This window comes from Procambarus clarkii, chromosome 11 (assembly GCF_040958095.1).
Source record: "Procambarus clarkii isolate CNS0578487 chromosome 11, FALCON_Pclarkii_2.0, whole genome shotgun sequence".
NCBI classification, from domain to species: domain Eukaryota; kingdom Metazoa; phylum Arthropoda; class Malacostraca; order Decapoda; family Cambaridae; genus Procambarus; species Procambarus clarkii.
Window position 1 is genome coordinate 20,109,308 of NC_091160.1, and position 16,473 is coordinate 20,125,780.

The 16,473-nt window shown below is 40.2% G+C and overlaps 1 non-coding gene across 1 annotated transcript; it reads right to left on the bottom strand.

Moving 5' to 3' along the window:
- Nucleotides 1-13,734: 13,734 nt before the first annotated feature.
- Nucleotides 13,735-13,853, bottom strand: LOC123749332 (5S ribosomal RNA). The gene has a single exon (XR_006771881.1). It is a non-coding gene; the product is annotated as a 5S ribosomal RNA (ribosomal RNA).
- Between the last annotated feature and the right edge of the window lie 2,620 nt (nucleotides 13,854-16,473).

A 16,473-nucleotide genomic window follows, 5' to 3' on the forward strand; every position in this document is an offset into this window, starting at 1 on the left:
CACTAAGGAAGAATGTGTTGAGCATTGAGCCACTGTGGGTCTCTTCGCACTTTCCATCTTCCTTTGTTTTCCTCATATTACTTATTTATTTATTATTTATTTATTTATTTATATACAAGAAGGTACATTGGGTTTGTGAGAATACATAGCATGGTAATTTACAGTCTTGTAAAGCCACTAGTATGCGCAGCGTTTCGGCCAGGTCCTTAATCTAACAGATAATTTTATGTAGGTAAATTCTAGCGGAATTAATAAAATGATAACAGATACATTGCTAGAAAGAAAAAAAATGAGATGAGAGAGATTAGTAAGTACATTATAGCACATTGGTATATTAAAGCTCTGATTGATTACATTGACAGCTTGATTGGTAATTTAAACGAAGAAACCATACAGCAAATTGATAGCACACAAAAGAAGACAGCAATGATCACAATGGTAAAGTTGTTTGGATTGAGTGCATGAAGATTGGGAGATTGAGTAGTACTAGATACAGTGCAATTTTATAGCAACAAGATAGAAAACTATGAAGATGAAATTAGGTACTTTTTGGTTTTGTTTTTGAATGATGCAAAAGTTGGACAGCTTTTCAATTCATTAGGGAGAGAGTTCCATGGACTAGGTCTCTTTATTTGCATAGAGTGATTGCACAGATTAACACACACAGAGATCACACTAACGTGATGCATCATATGAACAAATTAAGGCAGTGTCTGGGATGCTCCCGGACGCAGGTTCGAATCCTCGTCATGGCCCTTATGGATTTGTGCACAGATTAAGTTTGACTTTGGGGATATCAAAGAGATATTTATTTCTGGTGTGGTGATAATGGGTTCTATTACATCTGTCCAGGGAGAGTTTCAGAGCAGGATTTGCATTTAAGAACAGGGTTTTGTAAATGTAGTTGACACAAGAGAATGTGTGGAGTGAGATTATGTTTAGCATGTTTAGGGAGTTAAACAAGGGGCTGAGTGTTGTCTGAAAGCAGAATTTGTTATTATTCTGATAGCAGATTTTTGCTGGGTGATGATGGACCTGAGGTGGTTTGCAGTGGTTAACCCCATGCACAGATACCATAATTAAGATAGGGATAGATTAGTGCATAATATAGTGAGATGAGAGCAGAATTAGGTACATAATATCTGATTTTTGAGAGTATATCAACTGTTTTAGAGACTTTTTTAGTTATGAGTTGAATGTGGGTGCTGAAGTTGAGTCTCTTGTCTAGGAATAGGCCAAGAAACTTTCCATAATTTTTACGACTAATGTTAACATTGTCCATTTAAAGCTGAATTGCATTTGTTGATTTGCTTCCAAATAAGATGTAGGAGGTCTTTTCTATGTTAAGTGTTAGTTTGTTGGTTGACATCCATAAGTGGACCTTTTTTTAGTTCATTATTAACAACATTATTTAGTGTATGTGGGTTGGGGTTAGAGTAGATGAGGGTAGTATCATCAGCAAACAAAATAAGTTTCAGAATGTTAGTGACATTGGGCAGATCAGACCTCTCCTATATAAGAAATAGGAGAGGTCCCAAAATGCTGCCCTGTGGCACTCCAATGTTTATTGGTAGAGTGGGAGAGGATTTAAGGTCTATCACTAAGATAGGATTGAATATAGTCCAGGGCATGGCCTCGGATCCCATAATGATGCAGTTTAAGTGAGAGGTAGTTGTGATTAACAGTATCAAAGGCTGTTAATCAAAGGCTCAGGTCTATGAAGAGTCGAATCGGAAACTCATTTTTGTCAAGGCTGAGTAAATTATATCAAGGAGACTAATAATTGCATCGTTGGTACTCTTTTGGGAGCGGAAGTCAAACTGGCAGGGGCTGAGTATGTCGAATTTTATGAGGTAGGACTAGAGCTGTTTGTAGATAATTTTTAAAAATATTTTTGATAGTATGGTAGATTTGATATTGGTCTATAAGTGTTTATGCCTGCCGGATTGCCTCCTTTATGAAATGGCGTTACTCTTGCTTGTTTTAAGGATATCAGGGAAGGTATGACTCTAGGGATTTGTTGAACAGCAGAGCTATGGGTGGCGCAAGGGCATGGGAGGCGCTCTTGTATACAATGGATGGGATTTCACTGATGTTCCCAACTTTAGTTTTTAGTGAGTGTATGATGAACACAACATCTGTCGGACTGACTGGTGAAAGGAGAAGAGAGTTTGGATAGCTGCCTGAGAGATATGTGTTGATATGTGTTTGGGTCTGTGGGATTTTTTTGGCAAGGTTAGCATCAACCGATGAAAAGAAGCTATTAAATAAATTTGCCTTTTCTAAATCAGTTGACGGTGTATAGCCATCGTTAGAGAGTGTTATCTGGTTGTGGGAGTGTTGTTTAGTTCCTAGGATATTAGAGATGGTTTTCCATGTGCTTTTATGTTGCCTTTTGCTTCTTTGAATCTAGTCTCATAATATGAAAGTTTAGCTTTTCTTATGATACTGGTAAGCACTGATGAGTACCTCTTAACTACTTCCTTTGTAACTAGGCCAATCCTAAATTTCTTTTCATATTCATGTTTTTTGTTGATTGATTTGAATATGCCACTTGTGAGCCACGGATTGTTTATTCATTTGTCAGGTATTTGTTTGGTAAGGAGGGGACAGTGAGTGTTGTAGAGGCTTAGAGTTTTGGAGAGAAAGAGGTTAGTTAATGAGTTTATATCCTGTGTATTATTGAATTCAGATTTCCAATTAAATTTGTGAAGTGCATTTGAGAGATTGCCTAAAGCTGATTCATTGTGTAGCCTGAATGAGAGTTTTTTGCTTTCTGGTGGTGTTATGTCCTTGTTTGCTATGAGGAAGGTAGGATAGTGGCCAGTTGTTCTGTCATAGATTATACCAGATGTAAGGGGAGCTTTTATATTAATCTATAAGTAATCCAAGGTAGTGTCAGATGTTTGAGTGACTCGGGTGGGCTTGGTGATTATGGGGATTAGCATGTATAGCATACAGGGGATTAGTTCATGAAGTTAAGGAAATAGTCAACTTGAGGGTTATTTTGTAAACCCAGGTCAATATTGAAATCACCTCCTAGAAAGATGTGGTTTTTGTTGAGGTTGTTAGTTATGATAAGATTTCTTACGTTATCTGAGAACGAAGCAATGTTGGTATTGGGAAATCTATAGATGGCACCGATAGTCAAGGATGATTTAAGGGATTTACTGAAGAACTTGGCAAAGGTATATTCACAATAGTCGTCTCTATCACTAATGACACTATTGCAGATGCAGGTATCTTTGTAATATATTGCTGTGCCACCTCCTTTTTTATTAGGCCTGCAGTTATGAAGTGCTTTATAACCAGCTAAGTTGTAGAGTTGGGTAGAGTCTTTACTTAGCCAAGTTTCTGTTAAAATAATGAACGATAAATTAGTACCTAGTGCTGTGAGTAGTGCATTTATATCGTCAAAATGTTTACCAAGTGATCTACCATTTTAGTTGTAAACTGATAAGCAGGTGCTATTTAGGAGTTTGTTTTTTGCAAGATTTGCTGTGTAATACCTGCAATAATGATGATCAATGTGCTGATTGGTGTAGATATGAGACAAAAGATTTCGATCAGGATCAATATCAGTATTCATGTAGATGCAATGGGGTCACGATACAATAAGACAAGCAATTACAGGAACAGTTAAATACTAACTCTGCTGTAAATAGAAAGTAATTATTGCAAACACAACAATAAATGTAAGTACACAAAAAATAGAAACAATTAGAGGTAGAGTGAGGATCCCCGTAGATAGCCAGGAATGATACAGTAGTTAGGTTAAGAGAGAAGACTAAAAATCAGTAGACTGACAAGATTAATATATAGCAAAAATAATAAGACAAATAATAATCGTAAAGTAAAATAATCTTTGAGATAAATTATTTTATATAGCTTAGTTATGAACCTATAATTAGTATTAACTTAAGAAAACTAAATGAACTCAATAATTAATTACAATAAATGATGTATAAATCAAATTACAATTAAATTTAAAATTAAAAAAAACAGTGTAAGATTATATTAATGAGTAAAATTTTACTATAACTCTGAGGTAGATACTTACATAAGTACTAAATCTGCTATAATTAGAGAATTATTATAGCAAAAAAACAACAATAAATGCAAGTACAGTACACAAAAAATAGAAAGAGTTAGAAGTATAATAAAGACCACCGTAGATACCCAGGAAGGATGCAGAAGTTTGGTGGAGAAAACAAAAAATCAGTAGAAACTGTCAAGATTAATATATAACAAAAAATAATGAGACAAATGATAATTGTAAAGTAAAATAATCTTAAAGATAATTAATTTTATATAGCTTAGTATTGAACCTATAATTAGTATGAACTTAAGAAAACAAAATGAACTCAATAATTAATTTCAATAAATGACATAAATCAAAGTTTAATTAAATTTAAATTTAAGAAGAACAGGGTAGATTTGATTTAAGAGTAAAATTTTACAATGATAGTGAGGTAGATGCTTATATAAGTGCATGGATACTTGACTGATTACTTAGGAACTTATATGGAAGAGAGAACATTAGTTAAACGGTAAAGCAGAGACAGCGCCTTGGACAAGGTTAGATTAAGTTAAGTTAGGCTCTAACACTCAAGAGTTATTTTCAGGTTTGGCATAGGGCGGGTTCAGGTTTTCAGATATACCACAATCACTGAAGAACATTGATACCACGATCATTACTCTTTCTTATAAAATCTCTCTCACACTAATCATGGGGTAAGTAGTTCACTCTCTCAACCTCAATCTCACACGTACTAGACATGGGGCTAGAATGTTCACTCTCACAATATTTCTCTCACACTAAATATGGGCGCAGTATTTCCCTCTCCCAGCTCCACTCACCCACAATAAACATGAGACCAGTAGTTCCCTCTTACAATTTTACACAACATAACACTGATCATTGGGGCAGTTATAGTTCACTCTCACAACTTCCCTCTCACACACACTAAACATGGGGACAATAGGTCACTCTAACACACACTAAACATTAGGGCAATAAGTCACTCTAACAAACACTAAACATGGGGACAATAGGTCACTCTCACACACACTAAACATGGGGACAATAGGTCACTCTCACACACACTAAACATGGGGACAATAGGTCACTCTAACACACACTAAACATGGTGGCAATAGGTCACTCTAACACACACTAAACATGGAGCAATAGGTCACTCTAACACACACTAAACATGGGGACAATAGGTCACTATAACACACACTAAACATGGGGCAGTTATAGTTCACTCTCACAACTTCCCTCTCACACACACTAAACATGGGGACAATAGGTCACTGTAACACACACTAAACATGGGACAATAGGTCACTGTAACACACACTAAACATGGGGACAATAGGTCACTGTAACACACACTAAATATGGGGACAATAGGTCACTGTAACACACACTAAACATAGGGACAATAGGTCACTGTAACACACACTAAACATGGGGACAATAGGTCACTCTAACACACACACTAAACATGGAGCAATAGGTCACTCTAACACACACTAAACATGGGGACAATAGGTCACTCTAACACACACTAAACATGGGGACAATAGGTCACTCTAACACACACTAAACATGGGGACAATAGGTCACTGTAACACACACTAAACACTAGGCAATAGGTCACTCTAACACACACTAAACACTAGGCAATAGGTCACTCTAACACACACTAAACACTAGGCAATAGGTCACTCTAACACACACTAAACATGGGGGCAATAAGTCACTCTAACACACACTAAACATGGAGGCAATAAGTCACTCTAACACACACACTAAACATGGTGGCAATAGGTCACTGTAACACACACTAAACATGGGGTAATAGGCCACTGTAACACACACTAAACATAGGGACAATAGGTGACTGTAACACACACTCTCTGTAACACATGACTCTGTGTAAAAGGGCACTTCGAACACTGTTTATGTAGGGACAGACGTAAATCTGTGTATTTATGTTTGTAGGTTAGATTAGCATTTTAAAGGCATACAATCACCTTCTGTGGTCGATTGTTCAATAAATCACCGAATTAAAAGCACTTCTTTTTCCCCAAAAAAGTGGTGGATTTTCTGAGGGGAAGGAAAACGTATGTCTGGGTGCCGAGTCTAACCGCCCAAGCTGCGCGCGCAACGAGCCAGGGTTATATAAGCTCTGCCCGCAGACTGGGGAGCCCCCTGTTCACAACAAGCAAGCAGCTGCTCACTTACAAAACGTAAACACAGAAGTTTAGCCTGCTCAACTGTGCCCCCAGCATGGACCCTACACTAGTTCCTATCGACAACGACTCAGAGCGACCGGTCAGGGGCGTCCTGCCATCCTCAACATCTAAGGTACAGTTGTGTCTGTGTCTCCCCCCCCTCCACGCTTGAGCGTGGAGCCTTCCCTAGGTTTAGTGGTGCCCCAGTGTCTGGCGTGTGCCTAATGCCGTGTCCCTTGTGGTATGTGTCGTGCACCTTAGGTAGTTTCCTCCCTCCCTGGCCGAGCCGGAAGACCTAGTTGTTTCTCTCTGGGGCACTCAGCCGTGAGGTTGCTCGGCAAGGTCCCTCCTTGCCCTCCGTGGCGCGCATGGCGCGCGCCCCTGAGGCACGCCTGTGTGGGGTTTTCTCCCGCCGGCGGGCTGGCGACGCTCTGTGTGGAAGTGCCGCTCACGTGGCGCCCCTCGGGGCCCCCTTGGCGCTTCTTTGGGCGGGGGCCACTTCAGTTTATTATGCCCAGGCTGGGACCACTTACGTTTCTTGGCCACTGGCCGGGGCCACTTCAGTTTCTTTGGCCCAGGACGGGGCCACCTCAGTTCTTTGCTCCAGGACGGGGCCACTTCAGTTTCTTAGGCCCAGGACGGGGCCACCTCTGTTCCTTATGCTCCAGGACGCAAATCCAACAAAGTTCAATTTATAGATGGTCTCCTTCATGAGGCAAATGCAGTGTTTGCAGCCCTAACAGAAACCCACACAAAGGACTACCATGATGGTGAAATATGGATCTCAGAGTACAATCTTTTCAGATGTGATAGGAAACACCGGCTTCAGGGTGGGGTCAGCTTCTACATCAAAGACACACTCATCTGTACTGAGCTGCTAAACACCTCAAATGATATGGTGGAAGTGCTGATAATCAAAATAGAGATTTTGAATGTAGTTATTGTCATTGTATATAAGTCACCGGAGGCAAACCCTCAGCAGTTTAAAGACCAACTAATGAAAATAGAACACTGCTTGGAAAACCTCACAAATCCAGCTCCGAACATCATCCTGCTTGGGGACTTCAACCTACGGCACCTGAAATGGAAGCACCTGGCTAATACAGTAATATCAGAAAGAATATCAGAAAGTAGCCTAAATGAACAGGCACATGCAAATGACCTGCTACGGATGTGCGACAGGTTTTCATTAAACCAGCAAGTAGTAGAACCAACTAGGAAGGAGAACACGCTGGACCTCATTTTCACTAATAATGATGAATTGATCAGGAACATAATGATTACAAATACCTGTTACTCAGATCACAACTTAATTGAAGTTATGACAACCATGGGGAGTAGACCTTCAAAACCAGTCCAGATTCCCGGTGGAGATTTCAGCAAATTCAACTTCAATAATAAACAGATAAACTGGGAGCAAATAAACCAGGACTTCACAGAAGTAAACTGGGAAGATCAGCTAGAAAATGCAAACCTGAACCAGTGCCTGGAAAAAATAAGCTCAGTAGCACTAGAAATATGTTCAAACCGCATACCTCTAAGAAAAAAGAGGAAGAGATGCAGATTGGAACGGGAACGTCGTTCCCTATATAGGCGAAGAAAACGAATCGCGGAACAACTTGAGAGTCGCACCCTATCTCAAGAACGGCGAAGAAGGTTAGGTAGAGAAATAGAAACAATTGAACGGAAGCTACAAGAATTATACAAAACCCAGGAGAGGCAAAGAGAGCAAAAGGCCATCAGTGAAATAGAAAGAAATCCGAAATATTTTTTCTCCTATGCAAAATCAAGATAAAAAACCACATCTAGTATCGGGCCCCTGCGAAAGGGAGATGGAACTTTCACCGATGACAACAAAGAAATGAGCGAGCTACTGAGAACGCAGTACGACTCTGTTTTCAGCGAACCATTAAACACACTAAAGATTGATAACCCAAATGATTTTTTCATGGATACGATACCAACATCAAATCATATATCAGACGTCACCCTGTCCCCACTGGATTTTGAAGAAGCCATAAACAGTATGCCTATGCACTCTGCACCAGGCCCGGATTCTTGGAACTCCATATTCATAAAGAACTGTAAAAAACCACTATCGCAGGCCCTCCACATTCTGTGGAGACAAAGCCTAGATACTGGCGTTATTCCTGATATACTAAAAACAGCAGAGATAGCACCACTTCATAAAGGAGAAAATAAGGCAGAGGCAAAAAATTACAGACCGATAGCACTAACATCGCACATCATAAAAAATTTTGAGAGAGTGCTAAGAAGTAAAATCACAAAATACATGGAATCACAGCAACTCCATAACCCCGGACAACATGGTTTCAGAACAGGGCGCTCTTGCCTGTCGCAGTTGCTGGACCACTATGATATGGCATTAGATGCTATGGAAGACAAACAAAACGCGGATGTAATTTACACAGATTTCGCAAAAGCTTTTGATAAATGTGACCATGGTGTTATTGCACATAAAATGCGTTCAAAAGGAATTACCGGAAAAATAGGCAGATGGATCTACAATTTCCTGACCAACAGAACCCAATGTGTAATAGTCAACAAAATAAAATCCAGCCCATCAACCGTGAAGAGCTAAGTCCCCCAAGGTACTGTGCTTGCTCCAGTACGTTTTCTCATCCTCATTTCGGACATAGACAAGAACACAACCTATAGCACTGTATCATCCTTTGCAGATGACACGAGGATCATCATGAGAGTAGGCAACATAGAGGACACGGCAAACCTCCAATCAGATGTCAATCAGGTCTTTCTATGGGCTACAGAAAATAATATGGTGTTTAACGAAGATAAGTTCCAGCTCATGCGCTATGGAAAAAATGAAAATATAAAAACGGAAACCACGTACAAAACTCAGGCAAATCATAACATAGAACGAAAAGGCAATGTAAAGGATCTGGGTGTACTCATGTCGGAAGACCTTACCTTTAAAGAACACAATAAAGTAGTCGTCACAACTGCAAGAAAAATGACAGGTTGGATAACAAGAACTTTTCACACTAGAGATGCTATACCGATGATGATACTTTTCAAAACGCTTGTGCTCTCTAGAGTGGAGTACTGCTGCACAATGACAGCCCCTTTCAAAGGTGGATAAATTGCTGACCTGGAGAGCGTGCAGAGATCCTTTACTGCTAGAATCCACTCAGTAAAACATCTAAACTATTGGGACCGACTGAAGAGCCTAAAACTGTACTCCCTTGAGCGCAGGCGGGAGAGGTACATAATAATTTACACGTGGAAAATATTAGAGGGGCTGGTCCCAAACCTGCACACAGAAATAACATCACATGAGACCAGAAGACATGGCAGGATGTGCAGAATACCCCCGTTGAAAAACAGGTGCAACTGGTACTCTGAGAGAGAACTCTATCAACATCAGAGGTCCGAGACTGTTCAACACGCTTCCACTACACATAAGGGGCATAACTGGCCGACCCCTCACAGTGTTCAAGAGAGAACTGGATAAGCAACTCCAAAGGATACCTGATCAACCAGGCTGTGACTCATACGTCAGGCTGCGAGCAGCCGCGTCCAACAGCCTGGTTGATCAGTCCGGCAACCAGGAGGCCTGGTCGACGACCGGGCCGCGGGGACGCTAAGCCCCGGAAGCACCTCAAGGTAACATCAAGGTAAGGACGGGGCCACCTCAGTTTCTTATGCTCCAGGATGGGGCCACCTCAGTTTCTTGATTCTAGCAGGACGGGGCCACTTCAGCTTCTTAGGCCCCTGGACGGGGCCACCTCAGGTTCTCATGCTCCAGGACGGGGCCACTTCAGTTTCTCATGCCCAGATTGGGGCCACTTCAGCTTACTATGCCTCAGGCTGGGGCCACTTACGTTTACTGTGACCAAGGCCGGGGCCACTTTTGCTTCTTATGCCCCTGGCTGGGGCCACTCTACTTTATCGCCCAGGATGAGGCCCCTTCAGATTACTATGCCTCTGGCTGGGGGCACTCAAGTTTCTTATGCCCAAGGCGAGACCACTTCTGCTTATGCCCGAGACGGGGCCACTTCAGTTTCTTATGCCCAGGACGGGACCACTTTAGTTTCTTATGCCCAGGACGGGACCACTTCAGTTTCTTATGCCCCAGGTCAGGGCCACTTCAGTTTATTATGTCCCAGGGAGGGGCCACTCCCTTTTTTATGCCCCACGCTTCAGTTCTGTCCAGGCCGAGACCACTTCAGCTTATGCCCAGGTTGGGGCCACTTCAGCTTTTATGCCCCAGGTTAGGGCCACTCCTGTTGTTTATGCCCCAGGACGGGGCTACTGCCGTTTATGCCCAGCAGGCTTGGGCCATTTCAGTTTATTATGACCCAGGCTGGGGCCCCTTCAGTTCAAAGCCTTAACTGGGCCACTTTGGTTTCTACGCCCTTGGCTGGGCCACCGGTTCCCGGTGTGTCTGGAAGAAACTGCGGCCTCCCAGGCTGATGGTTTATCCAGCCGTTTCGTCTACCCGGTGTAGCCCGGATGTCACAAGCTGGTTTATCCAGACGTGTTGTCTGCCCGGTGTAGCCTGGAAGTCACAAGCTGGTTTATCCAGACGTGTTGTCTGCCCGGTGTAGCTCGGAAGTCACAAGCTGGTTTATCCAGCCGTTTCGTCTGCCCGGTGTAGCTCGGAAGTCACAAGCTGGTTTATCCAGACGTGTTGTCTGCCCGGTGTAGCCCGGAAGATACTGTGGCCTCCCAGGCCGCTGGTTTATCCAGACGTTTTTGTCTTCCCGGTGTAGCCCGGAAGGTTGTCATAGCCGCTGCTGTCTTAGCTGCCTTCGTTCAGGGGTTGATGTCCAGCCGACGTTCTTCCCGTGATGTGCTCGCTGTGTTTCCTGCCCAGCCGACGTTCTTCCTGTGATGAGTTAAGCCGTCGTTCTTCCTGTGATGAGTTAAGCCGATGTCCTTCCTGTGATGAGTTAAGCCGATGTCCTTCCTGTGATGAGTTAAGCCGATGTTCTTCCTCTGATGAGTTAAGCCGATGTTCTTCCTCTGATGAGTTAAGCCGTCGTTCTTCCTCTGATGAGTTAAGCCGATGTTCTTCCTGTGATGAGTTAAGCCGATGTTCTTCCTCTGATGAGTTAAGCCGACGATGTTGTTCGATTTTGTTGGATTTTGCAGTTTACATTTGGCAACGGTTGTTTATGTTAAGTCCCTTATTTTGCTCTTTTTTGACCACTGGTCTTTGTGTTGTACATGCTACGTTAATGTTGGTTTAATGTTAAAGTTAGGGTTTCCCTGCTTACTTCCTCCTCCCAGTGTGGGACGTTTACTTATTTATCTATTTATACAGTGATTTCTATGTTGTGCTTGACCTTACTCTTGTCATTTCCAGTTTGCACCTGTTCGGTGATGTTTTAAATTTATTATTTAACAAATTTAATGTTTCACGTCTTGGAGTTATCAATTAATGACAGTCCCCGGTGATGCAAAATTTTATATGGTATTATTAATACTGCTCATATTATCCGGTTAACGTCCGGTTTTCTTAATTATGAGCGCAATCATCATGCGACTTTGGCTTTCCCAGCCTAAGCTTTGTGCTGTATTAACTTTGAATTTTTTTAGTATTGGTTTATTACACAATTTCTTGTTTAATTTCGGCTATTCTTATTGACAGTTTACTCCAGTCTTATTTTGAGCACAATTGTTAACAGTTGGACATACTACTTCTGCTGCGGTTCTCCTTGTGCGCCGTTGATGTTATTTACTATATTCATAAATTTAATTCTAACTCATATTTCTTGTCTTGCCTTGTGAATTTGCAGCCTTCGCCTATTTTCTTTACTTTACACTTTCCTGAGTTGAACTTTAGCAGCCTTTTTCTAGACCTTTCTTCCAGTTTGTCCAGGTCTTCCTGTAGTAGTGAATGTCTGCGATCACCTGGAAGGTGACTTCGTGTTGAGGACAAGACGACTTCTTGATGCCTGCACGATGCCTTCTTGTTGGCGCCTTCCTGTTCCAGGATGATTGCAAGATGACCTCCAGCTGGCGTCAGGACGACTTCAGGATGAATCCCAGACGACTCCTAGCTGCTTTTCATGTTGACTGGTGGCAATATATTATTTATTTCATTATATATATTTATTTAAATTCTGTTTTATTCAGTTGAGGTTAATGGTTGCCTCACTTCACCCCCCCCCCCTCTGCTATTATTTGTAATTATTGAGTTTATTCTGGGTTTTTCTGCTACTATTATTGTTTTAAGCCTACTTTGCTTATGGTCTTCGGGTTCATTGGTGGAGTTGGCTGGGGCCAGCCTTACAGGATTGGTCCCTGTGAGGGCGGGCTCCAGCGATGACCAGTCTCACGACATCGTGCACAGCGTCCCTACTTGGGTGTACAATCTCTGCTGTACGATCACCTCACAAGGGCATTGCATGGGGGTTCACCTTGCCCTCTACGCTCTGGATCGTCGCGATGATACTCCGTTGGCCTCACCAAGGACGCTGTTTAACTTGCACCATGTTAACTGCCTAGTAGAAGGGCTAGTTTAACTTTAATTTTAAACAGTTAGATTAACTGTATAACTGCCTAGTAGAACGGGTTTGGTACCTTTGTCAGTCAGGAGGAACCCGGCTGTTTTAATGACCTCTCCTGGGATGCGGGCACGGTTGCTGTCACAGAAACGAGTGGCCATATTCCTAGTTAAAGGTTGGCAAGGAACACTAGCCTCGCTAGGTCTAGTTGGTGGGCTCTTGCCTCTCTATGCTCATGGCACGTCGCGATGGCGCTCCGTTGGCCCCAGCAAGGAAGCTGTTTCACTTGTAGCATCTGTCTAATAGACCCGGTTTGGTAACTTTTTCAGTCAGGGAACCCTGTCACGGGCACGGTTACAGCCACAGTGCGAGTAGTCACATTCCCAGTTACAGCGGCCAGTAGCCGCTCCCCTTTCAGGGTTGGGGGTTCCGCGCTGCTGGCCCTCGCGGGTTGGGGGGTGCTCCACTGGAACCCCCAAAGTGTTAAGCATGCAAATAGCTAAGAAATATTACCATGAATTGTAATTAGTGTAAATTCAAATAATGCAACTTTCAATTACTAACTATAGATGTAACTATTAATTGTAATTGAGTTAATACTTTATCATTATAATGATTATTCGTTAAAATTATTCTTTAATACTTTATTGTTATACATTAGTCACTAATTATTTATCATTCACCCTAATTAGCTATTTTATTCATTAAAAATAATTGCTCATCATTATACTATCTTCTTGAGGTTATCTTGAGATGATTTCCGGGCTTTTTTTTTTAGTGTCCCCGCGGCCCGGTCCTCGAGCAGGCCTCCACCCCCAGGAAGCAGCCCGTGACAGCTGACTAACACCCAGGTACCTATTTTACTGCTAGGTAACAGGGGCATAGGGTGAAAGAAACTCTGCCCATTGTTTCAAGGCGCCTGGGATCGAACCCAGGACCACAGGATCACAAGTACAGCGTGCTGTCCGCTCGGCCGACCGGCTCTAAACATTATTGCCAACAGCATTTGGTGTTCCCAGGCGGTCACCCATCCAAGTACTAACCAAATCCAACGTTGCTTAACTTCGCTGATCGGACGAGAAGCGGTGTTCTCAACGTGGTATGGCCGTTGGCTATGGTTACTATGTTATTATTATTATATTATTTATTATATAATAATAATAATTTATTATTTATTAATTTATTATTTATTATTAATTTATTATTTATTATTATTAATTTATTATTTACTATTATAAAGTAAACAAGTCCCCAATCTGAGCGTGTTTCCTTCCAACTGCAGAAAAAGAACACTGCTTTTTCCCCAAAAAAAAACGGTGGATTTTCTGAGGGGGAAGGAAAACGTATGTCTGGGTGCCGAGTCTAACCGCCCAAGCTGCGCGCGCAACGAGCCGAGGTTATATAAGCTCTACCCGCAGACTGGGGAGCCCCCTGTTCACAACAAGCAAGCAGCTGCTCACTTACAAAACGCCCACCCTCCTCCCGGGATCCTCTGCATCCCCTGTTTTATTTTCCAAGAAACGATGCACAGGCATGCTAGGGGGGCACTTGTTTTAGCTCGCTACGCATTTGCGGTATCTTTGGGGGTGCTCCGCCGGAACCCCCAAAGTGATAAGCATGCAAATAGCTAAGAAATATTACCATGAATTGTAATTAGTGTAAATTCAAATAATGCAACTCTCAATTACTAACTATAGATGTAACTATTAATTGTAATTGATTTAATACTTTATCATTATAATGATTATTCATTATAATTATTCTTTAACACTTTATTGTTATGCATTACTCACTAATTATTTATCATTCACCCTAAATAGCTATTTGATTCATTAAAAATAATTGCTTATCATTATACTATGTTGTTATTATTATATTATTTATTATATAATAATAATAATTTATTATTTATTATTATTTATTATTAATTTATTATTTACTATTATAAAATAAACAAGTCCCCAATCTGAGCGCGTTTTCTTCCAACCGCAGAAAATACGTTTAACAGATCTCTAACCCTGTCCTTGGAGGAGAGAAGAAAATGTATATATGCTGGTTAGCATTATAAATATGTGGCCATGTTTGTGGTAGAAAAAAATTCCCTTTATAACTCAACCAATCACTGAGTGATAAAGTTTGAACATCAAAAAAAAAAAATATATATATATATATATATATATATATATATATATATATATATATATATATATATATATATATATATATATATATATATATATATATATATATATATATTTATATATATATATATATATATATATATATATATATATATATATATATATATATTCTCACTTTATACACACTTCTCTTATGTACAGTAATAATTACCATCACTTAAATACAATTTTGAAATTTGGAAAAAACAAAAAAAAATTTATATATATATATATATATATATATATATATATATATATATATATATATATATATATATATATATATATATATATATATATATATATATTGTGACGGTAACGCGTTGGTGTTCGGCTGTTCAAAGCTAGGGGTATGGCCTCGTCACATATTAACAAAAAAAAAATAGAAAATCTGGAACTTCGTCTGTGGTAAGGTAAGGAGAAGACACACAAAACACAAGTAAATTTTAACAATGAAATTTAATTACGTTAAAGAAATTAAAACATGAATAAAATGGACATACAAATTCGTATAATAAAATCAATCAAAGTAATAAGAATAATCAAATGACAAAATGAAAAGTTACGTTAAGACAAGTGAGCAAATAACAAGTAAATAGGTGACGGAATATTGGCTTCAAGCTATCACTTCTCTTAGTACACGTAAGCCTGGGGCTTAGTCTACCAACGAGACGTGTTAACTTGTCGAAAGCACGGGATATTCTGAAGACTGAGGTCGTGGCGGCCCCAGACATCAAGTAGTATGGTGGGTGGAGTGCAGTTGCAGCTGGACCCCGCAGCCAATCAGCGACGAGCAGGCGACAAGACAGGTAGTTTGGCGGTTTGAGGTGGAGCAGGTGTTCCTGGCTGCATACGTTTTGCTCTCCGGCAAACCTTGGAGATGTTGTTGTCGTTGTTGGACATTTTGTTCCATAGTAGTTTTATATATTTGTAGCGACGTATTTTTGGAGGGAAGAGCAGGCTCAATCTCTTGAAGGAGATTATCGTCACAATATATATATATATAATATATATATATATATATATATATATATATATATATATATATATATATATATATATATATATATATATATATATATATATATATATGTATATATATATATATATATATGTTGTACCTAGTAGCCAGAACGCACTTCTCAGCCTACTATGCAAGGCCCGATTTGCCTAATAAGCCAAGTTTTCATGAATTAATTGTTTTTCGACTACCTAACCTACCTAACCTAACTTTTTCGGCTACCTAACCTAACCTAACCTATAAAGATAGGTTTTATATATATATATATATATATATATATATATATATATATATATATATATATATATATATATATATATATATATATATGTATATATATATATATATATGTCATACCTAGTAGCCAGAACGCACTTCTCGGCCTACTGTGCAAGGCCCGATTTGCCTAATAAGCCAAGTTTTCCTGAATTAATATATTTTCTCTAATTTTTTTATTATGAAATGATAAAGCTACCCATTAAATAAAAAACTAAAGCTATTAGACTATTTTACAGGAACTTCTTTTCCACAG